The sequence below is a fragment of the Urocitellus parryii genome, chromosome X, assembly GCF_045843805.1.
Source record: "Urocitellus parryii isolate mUroPar1 chromosome X, mUroPar1.hap1, whole genome shotgun sequence".
NCBI lineage: Eukaryota > Metazoa > Chordata > Mammalia > Rodentia > Sciuridae > Urocitellus > Urocitellus parryii.
In genome coordinates this window covers 42366159-42374224 of record NC_135547.1, presented here as the reverse complement: position 1 = coordinate 42374224, position 8066 = coordinate 42366159, and the positions used below count along the sequence as shown (strand labels likewise).

At 32.8% G+C, this 8066-nt stretch overlaps 1 pseudogene; it reads left to right on the top strand.

The window, feature by feature from the left end:
* The first annotated feature begins 5364 nt into the window (after positions 1–5364).
* Positions 5365–5815, top strand: LOC113192516 (ragulator complex protein LAMTOR5 pseudogene; annotated as a pseudogene).
* The last annotated feature ends 2251 nt before the right edge of the window (positions 5816–8066 follow it).

Genomic DNA, 8066 nt, shown 5'->3' with positions numbered 1-8066 from the left:
GATTACTAAAACAGTTTTCCTTCAAAGAATCAATAAGTATAGTCACGTGCCATGACATCACATAATGGACCACATATACAACAGTGGGCCTGTGCAATTGTAATGGAGCTGAAAATTCCTATTACATAGTCAAAGCCATAGTAACATCATAGAACAATGTATTACTTATGTGTTTGTGATGATACTGTTAAAAACTTACCTACCACACTTCGGTTGTAGTAAAGTATAGCATGTACAATTTATGTATAGTGTACAAAACCTGATAATGATTATAAATTACTGCTACTAATCTGCATTTGGGGTAAAATTGGGAGTTCATAACCCACTTCAATCTAATGTATGAAATATGATATGTCATGAGCTTTGTAATGTTGTGAACAACCAATAAAAAAAAAGAAAAAAATAAATTACTGCTACTAGTTTATGTATTCACTACAATATAATTGTATTCACTTAAGTGCACTCCTACTAATTGAAAAAATAGTGTTAAACAGTATGTCATGTTACAGTGGCACATCCTCATTCATGTCATGTTTGCCTCCTCTCTTGATTACTGTATTTTATCTTGTGTTTGATTTAATCTCTTGCTCTTTTTTCATCATGACAAGGAGCAATAGGCTATACTATATGTATATGTGTACAAATACACACACATATACACATATATACACAGATATACATATATTAGTCTAAGTGTATAATAGGCTACACTATCTAGATCTTTATAAGTAGACTTTATGGTGTTCACACAATGACAAAATCCACTAATGATACATTTCCCAGAACATGTCACCATTGTTAGGACATACAAAACTGTACTTTAAAGAATTTGCCTTCTTTTTGAAACCTAAATAGTGAATACGAAAATCACAACCAAAATCAATTACTGAGAACTGAGACTTCATTAAGGATCTTGTACTTTATTCCTGCAGTAACAGGAAGCCATTTACAGCTTTTTATTAGTGATGCAATAAGTAAAAATATTTCCCTTTAGAGCAGCAATTTCTAAAGTGGTGTTCAGATACATAGGAAGTATGCAAATGATCCACAGGTGACCAGAAAAAAAGCATTGGTACTTCTACATTATATTCATTATATCTCACATTTAATTCTCAAAAAACTTCATATATATTTTTATTTTTTCTTTTTAGATATATATGACAATAGGGTGGAAAGACAGTAGAATGAATCTGACATAACTTTCCTATGCTTGTATATGAATACACAACCAGTGTAACTCCACATCATGTTTAACCACAACAATGGGATCCAAATAATAATGGGTTGCACTTCATTTGTTTCAAAATTTGTACATTCATAACATAACTTTCCCCAATTTTCTGTGACATATGTAGATGTATTACAAATGAAGATATATATTTTAGAGGTAGTACAAAATGTTTCTTGGGGAGGTGTGCATAGAGTAAATAGTTTGTGAACTTGTTTTACAAAATCTGAGATCGCAGAGCCTCACATTACAGATGTCATCTGAGGACACAGAAACAAGGAAGCAGACAGACTAAGTGGTGACTCAGCCACTTCAATATCCTCTCAGTAGTGGCTGTCCGCCTCCCCCCACAAGAGGAGTAATCATCCCCTAGATTTGCAAAATATAGTCAATGATTCCCTTAAGCATCACATACATACACATTCACAAGCAAGGTAGACATCCTAATGATCTTATTTTAGTGCAAGTATCACACACTTGCTGCCTGTAAATATACAAGTTAAATGTTTCTCCTCCCAGGGTAAGATGGCATAGTCCAGTTGTCATAGAAACCAGAAGTACATCATGTTATTATGGGTGATGCTGGTTTTCTATGACAACCAGATAGTGCAAATTCATTCTCAGAGGCCAAATTTTAACCCCTACTTCAGAAACTCGAATTCACACCCCCAATTCAATGGATAAATGAATATATATTATAGGAAGTACCAGACACACATGAAGAGATATGCATTAGAGAGAAAGCCTTACTATCTTCCTATACAATGGTTTAAGGAATCACTTTATATAGACATGTCAACAATTTAGAATTTCTTGTCAGACACTCATCTGTGTTCCATTCCCAGTTCAGTATACCTTTTTGAGACTACCATAGCATCTTCTGGGTCTGAAAGAGATCTCAAAGACCACTGAATCCTAGCTGCACTCTCACTTCCACATGATGTATGATGATACCAAATCCCAGGGAAGGGTAAAATGCAGATATATCTGAGACATTGCCATATACTCTGAATAAGTGCCTTAGGTGTGAATCACATGGCAGAATGGGTTAGAATTTCTCTACCTGCATCCAGAATCTCTGCCCACAAATTCACAAAGACATAGGTCACTTGGGACTTCAGTTACCAGAAGCTGACTTTCAGATGTTGATATTAGAGTATGCTTTTACTGAACTCTGCCTCTGGAATATGTGGTCTATCTCAGCCAGCATAGAAAATAGATTTTTCACATAATTCATAAGATTAACTTCTCCTTCCTTTGATACCTTAAAATGATCCATAGATTAGAGCCTGAAACCAGAATCCTGTCATTCAAAAAAAGTCTGTATTCATAAGGAAGCATTTACATATTTTTTATTATTTTAAATTATGTCATGACAAAAAACCCAAAGTCAAAGCTAACAAAAAGGGTAAGAATAACAAAAATAAACAATGTTCTATTCAGAAATTAAATATTCTATATATATTTACAATGAGGCATATGCAAATTTACTGACAGAAAAATAATAAAATAAAATCAAGTTATGAGCTAATCAGTAAAACAGTATGTCATGTAATATAAAACATGCATATTAAAAAGATGTTATATATTTCTTCTTAAGACATAATTACAAGATGATCAAAAAACCCTTAAAAGATATACACAAACCTGTTGAAATAAATAGTTGCATATGGAAATGAGGGAGTAGCATTATGGGAGGTTTGGTGAAGTAAAGTTCTAGAGTTTCTTTAATTTTAAAATGTTTTATGAAGATAAATAATTGATTACTTATTTATTTATTTAGTACTGAGGATTGAACTCAGGGGCACTCAACCACTGAGCCACTTCAGCAGCCCTATTTTGTATTTTATTTAGAGACATGGTCTCATTGAGTTGCTTAGCACCTCACTTTTGCAGAGGCTGGCTTTGAACTTATGATCCTCTTGCCTCAGCCAGCCTGAGCCACTGGGATTATAGGTGTGCACTTACCACACTCTGCCAATAATTGATATGTTAAATTGCCGCAGTCTGGCTGGGCACAAATCACGAGCCACTCAAGCAGGAACAAACTTTACTTCCAAACTCACGCGAACGCCACCCACGCAGCCCTCTCAGGAACACCACACACCAACCAGAACTCCTTCCACCAGCACTTCCCCAACCAATGCGAACTCTTCAGGAATCCCAGCGAGAGCTCAACCGGAACTCAACGGGAACTCCGCGAGAACTCAAAAGTCATCATCTTAATGGCTCGCTGGTGTCACCTCTCAACCACTACTTCTGGCAAAAATGCCATGCGTCATCCCGACTCGGCTGTGGCCCTCAACATTAAATATTGCAACTAGATATTACTTTAAAAATAGTGTACAAAGATGGGAATATATATATATGGCACATGTCAAACAATTATCAAATAAGTGTAGCAATTTTAATAATAAAATAAAATTCAAGGAAAATAGCTTTATAGACACTTAATAGTTTATTTCATAATAATGCTCCAGAAATCAAGGTAATTGGTTGGGGATATAGTGAATAAAAAGAAAAACATACAGGAAGACACAAATTTCCAGTCTCTCTAGTAAACTACTAGTCTCCTCACAACCATTAATGTCAGAGTTAATCAATGAGCCAGCTGGAAAAGCAAAGGTATAGAAACAATAACAAAATAAAGAGACTAGAATATTGAAGCTGCAAGAAAATAGTTTCATAAATAATTCAGACCCACTTTTTACCTGCTAATAATATCACATTATAGTACCCCCTATATACATTTTAACAAACTTTTGAACTTCCATACAACTATAAAATTCAGTTATTACTTTTGGCTAACAAGATAACTGTGTTTCATACAAATAAAATTGTCTCACCCTCTCCCCTAACAAGGACATACAAAGTATCAATAGTAACCTCTTCTAAATGTGGGTGCCAATCATCATACACTTCTTGAACTAATATCAATCACTTCTCAAAAATTCATTTGCTATTTGAGCTGAATATTACAAATATTAAGGTCTGTATTCCAAATTTAACCACAAAAAATGAGATAGAAGAAAGTAGTTAACCTACTTCTTCCCATCATCCTAGATGTGAAACACATATAAAAAACTTATAGTATATAATATATACTATACTTGTATAACAATATAATTATAGAATTACAATAAGAATATCATAATTATTACATAATATTAATATAATAATATGTAAGATCTAGATTATTATTTACGACCTATTTTAGTGAATCTGACAATTTTATTGAAATATTTGCAGAATTGAAAACCTGGTACTTAATATGCACGTAAAAAATACATAATAAGCAAAAGAGAAAAATACATTGCTACTGACTTCCTTATTTCTTTAGTTATACACAAGGCCATAATTAATATTTATATAACTTAATGTTCATATATTAATAAATTCCTTATTGTACACACCATTCCCTATTTCTTTTTTAAATATGTTTTTAAGTTGTAGTTGGACACAATACCTTTGTTTTATTTATTTATTTTTATGTGGTGCTGATGATCGAATGCATGTCCTCAAATGTGCTAGGTGAGCACTCTACCACTGAGCCATAACCCCAGCCCCCCAATTCCCTATTTCCTTTGCTTTCAGACAAGACTCCATCTCATCAATGTTCTTTACCCAGGAGCTAACCCATTCATTCCTGAAGGATTAGAATCCTCATTAAACTTGCCTTATTTTTGTTACACCATCTTTGCATTAATATTTACTACTAGATAAATAATTACTAAACATTATTCCAGACAATCTTGTGGCTTATTTACATAGCCCTTCATGCTACCACCATGAAACTACAGTTTCTCCTTGATAAACAATATCAGTCACACTCAAAAGAGTGACTTCCATTATTTTCCTGTTGATTCAGTAGCATAAAGAACCTTCAATAGCCAGGGGGCCCAGAATCTACTTCATTATAACTAATATAAGCATAAAACAATATTTTCAAAAGAGAGACAGTAAGTCACCAGTAGGACTCAAAAGAAAAAGAATGTGAAATTGAAAACAATGGATTGATCTCTCAAATTTTGATGAAAGAATATTATTGAAAACTTAGAATTTTATACATAGTCCACCATAAGGACATATAAAACCTATAAGCACAAAGAGCGGCACCAGGGTGGGCTTCCAGCAGGATGGAGGCGACTTTGGAGCAGCACTTGGAGGATACAATGAAGAATCCATCCATTGTTGGAGTCCTGTGCACAGACTCAGAAGGATTTAATCTGGGCTGTCGTGAAACCCTGTCAGATGAACATGCTGGGGTTATATCTGTTCTAGCCCAACAAGCAGCTAAACTAACCTCTGACTCCACTGATATTCCTGTGGTGTGCCTAGAATCAGATAATGGGAACATTATGATCCAAAAACATGATGGCATCACTGTGGCAGTGCACAAAATGGCCTCTTAATGTCTCTCATCAGTTCTCCAGCAGCATGTCATAGGGACTCAATCCTACTATGTTAATCATCTTACAAAACTAGTTAATTTGCAGTGATTAAGCCATTCATTGAATATGCATTGGGTACTTTTCTATTTATTTTAGAGTGTATTGCTTTTTAACCAACATATCAAGATATTAATAAGGATCATGTTTTGAAGCAGCATGTCCAGATCACTTTGTCTATAAATTTTGTTAGGTTAAATAAATCTGCTTGGAGGAAAAAAAAGAAATATATATATATATATATATATATATATATATATATATATATATATATACACACGCACACACACACACACAAAGAAATAAATAATAATGACAGTAATATAGAAGACAATCCATAGAAGAAATTAACAAAGACAAAATTAATAAAATATCCATAAAATTTATGAACCCCATGCTAGAATAATCAAGAAAGAGGAAAAACATAAGTAAGTGATATCAGGAATAAAAGGGGACCTATAATTACAGATTATCTAGACATTAAAAATAATGAAGAAGGGAGCTGGGGATGTGGTTCAGTGGTAGAGTGTTTATCTCACATGTATGAGGCACTGGGTTCAATCCTCAGCACCACATGTGAATAAATAAATAAAATAAAGGTCCATCACAAATAAAAATATATTTTAAAAAATAATGAAGGCATATTATGAAAATCATGCCAACAAATTTTTAAATAATTGAAATTGGCAAATTTTATTGCAAAGGACAACTTAATAATATGGCAACAAGAAGAAACAAAGATATGAAGAGCTTGATGTTTAGAGAAGATAGACCCAAATGGTCTTAATATAAATCCTTTCAAATATTGAAGTAGGAAATAATATAAAACTCACACTAAAATTTCTGAAAACAGGGGAGGAAAATATGCTTTCAAATATAATTTTTAAGGCCAGAATAACATTTCTGATATTAACAATGATCAGGATATCTCAAGTAAAGAAATGCAAAGTCAAATAACTTTCATAGTTAAATCTGAAGGTATAAGAATCTTCACTGGGATATTTGCAAATCCACAAAGATACATAAATAATTATGCAATGCAATGAAGTGAGGTTTATCTCAGGAATGGAAGGTTCTTCAACATTCAAAAGTCAATAATTTAAGTCACCACATTTTAGGTTAAAGGGATTTATATATATACATGTATATATTATATATATGATAATTTTAGTAGATGCAGAAGAACAATTTGAGAAAAATTTAACAGTAGGTTGATAATTAAAAAAAAACTCACCCAACAATATATAGAAGGAAACTACCTTAAACTGATAGAGAACATCGATAAGCACTCTACAACTACATCATATTTGATGTTTAAATAGTAAATGTTTTATCCCAAGATTGAAGTCAAGGGAAAGTGCTCAATTTCATCACTTCTATAAGCATTATAGTAGAAATTCTATTATATTAATGCAAGAAATAGTAATTCAAGAATAGCAATTAAAAAGGAGAACATTAATCAGTCATGATTTGCAAATGACACAATAGTTTATATGGAAAATTTTAACTTACAAAAGAAGTAGATTACTAACTGAAATTATCAAAGATATAGGATACAAGGTTAGTATAAAAGTTCTATTTGTTTATTTTTGTGATACCAGGGATTAAACCAAGGGACACTCTACTTATTTTACTATTGAGACAAGATATCACTAATTTTCCCAGGCTGGTTTTGAACTTGTAATCCTCTTGCCTCAGCCTCCTGAGTCTCTAGGATTTTAGAGATTTTATGTGCCCCACCATGCCTAGCTCTTATTTATTTTTAGTTTATTTATTATTTTAATTTGTTTTTAGATATATATGACAATAGAGTGTATTTTGACATATTATACATTCATGGAGCACAATTTATTCTAATTATGATCCCATTCTTGTGGTTGTACATGATATGGAGTTACACTGGTCATGTATTCATATAAGAGCATAGGAAAGTTATGTCTGATTCATTTTACTATCTTTCCTATTCCTTCCTATCCCTGCTCCCTTCCCCATTCCTTTCCTTCATTCCCCTTAGTCTAATCCAATTAAATTCTATTCTACCCCACTCCACCCTCCCTTGCTGTGGAACGTACTTCCTAAATAAGACTCCTAAAGTTCAAGAAATAAAATCAAGAATCAATAAATGGGATGGCATCAAACAAAAAAACATCTGCATAGCAAAGAAAACAATCAAGAACATGAAGAAAGAGCCTACAGAATGGGAGAAATTCTTTAACAACTGCACTTCAAATAGAACATAAATCTCCAAGATATATGAAGAACTCAAAAAACTTAACACCAAAAAAATAACCAAATCAATAATTGGGCAAAGGAAATGAACAGACACTTCACAGAAGAAATATAATAATCACTCAACAAATATATGAAATATATGTTCAACATCACTAGCA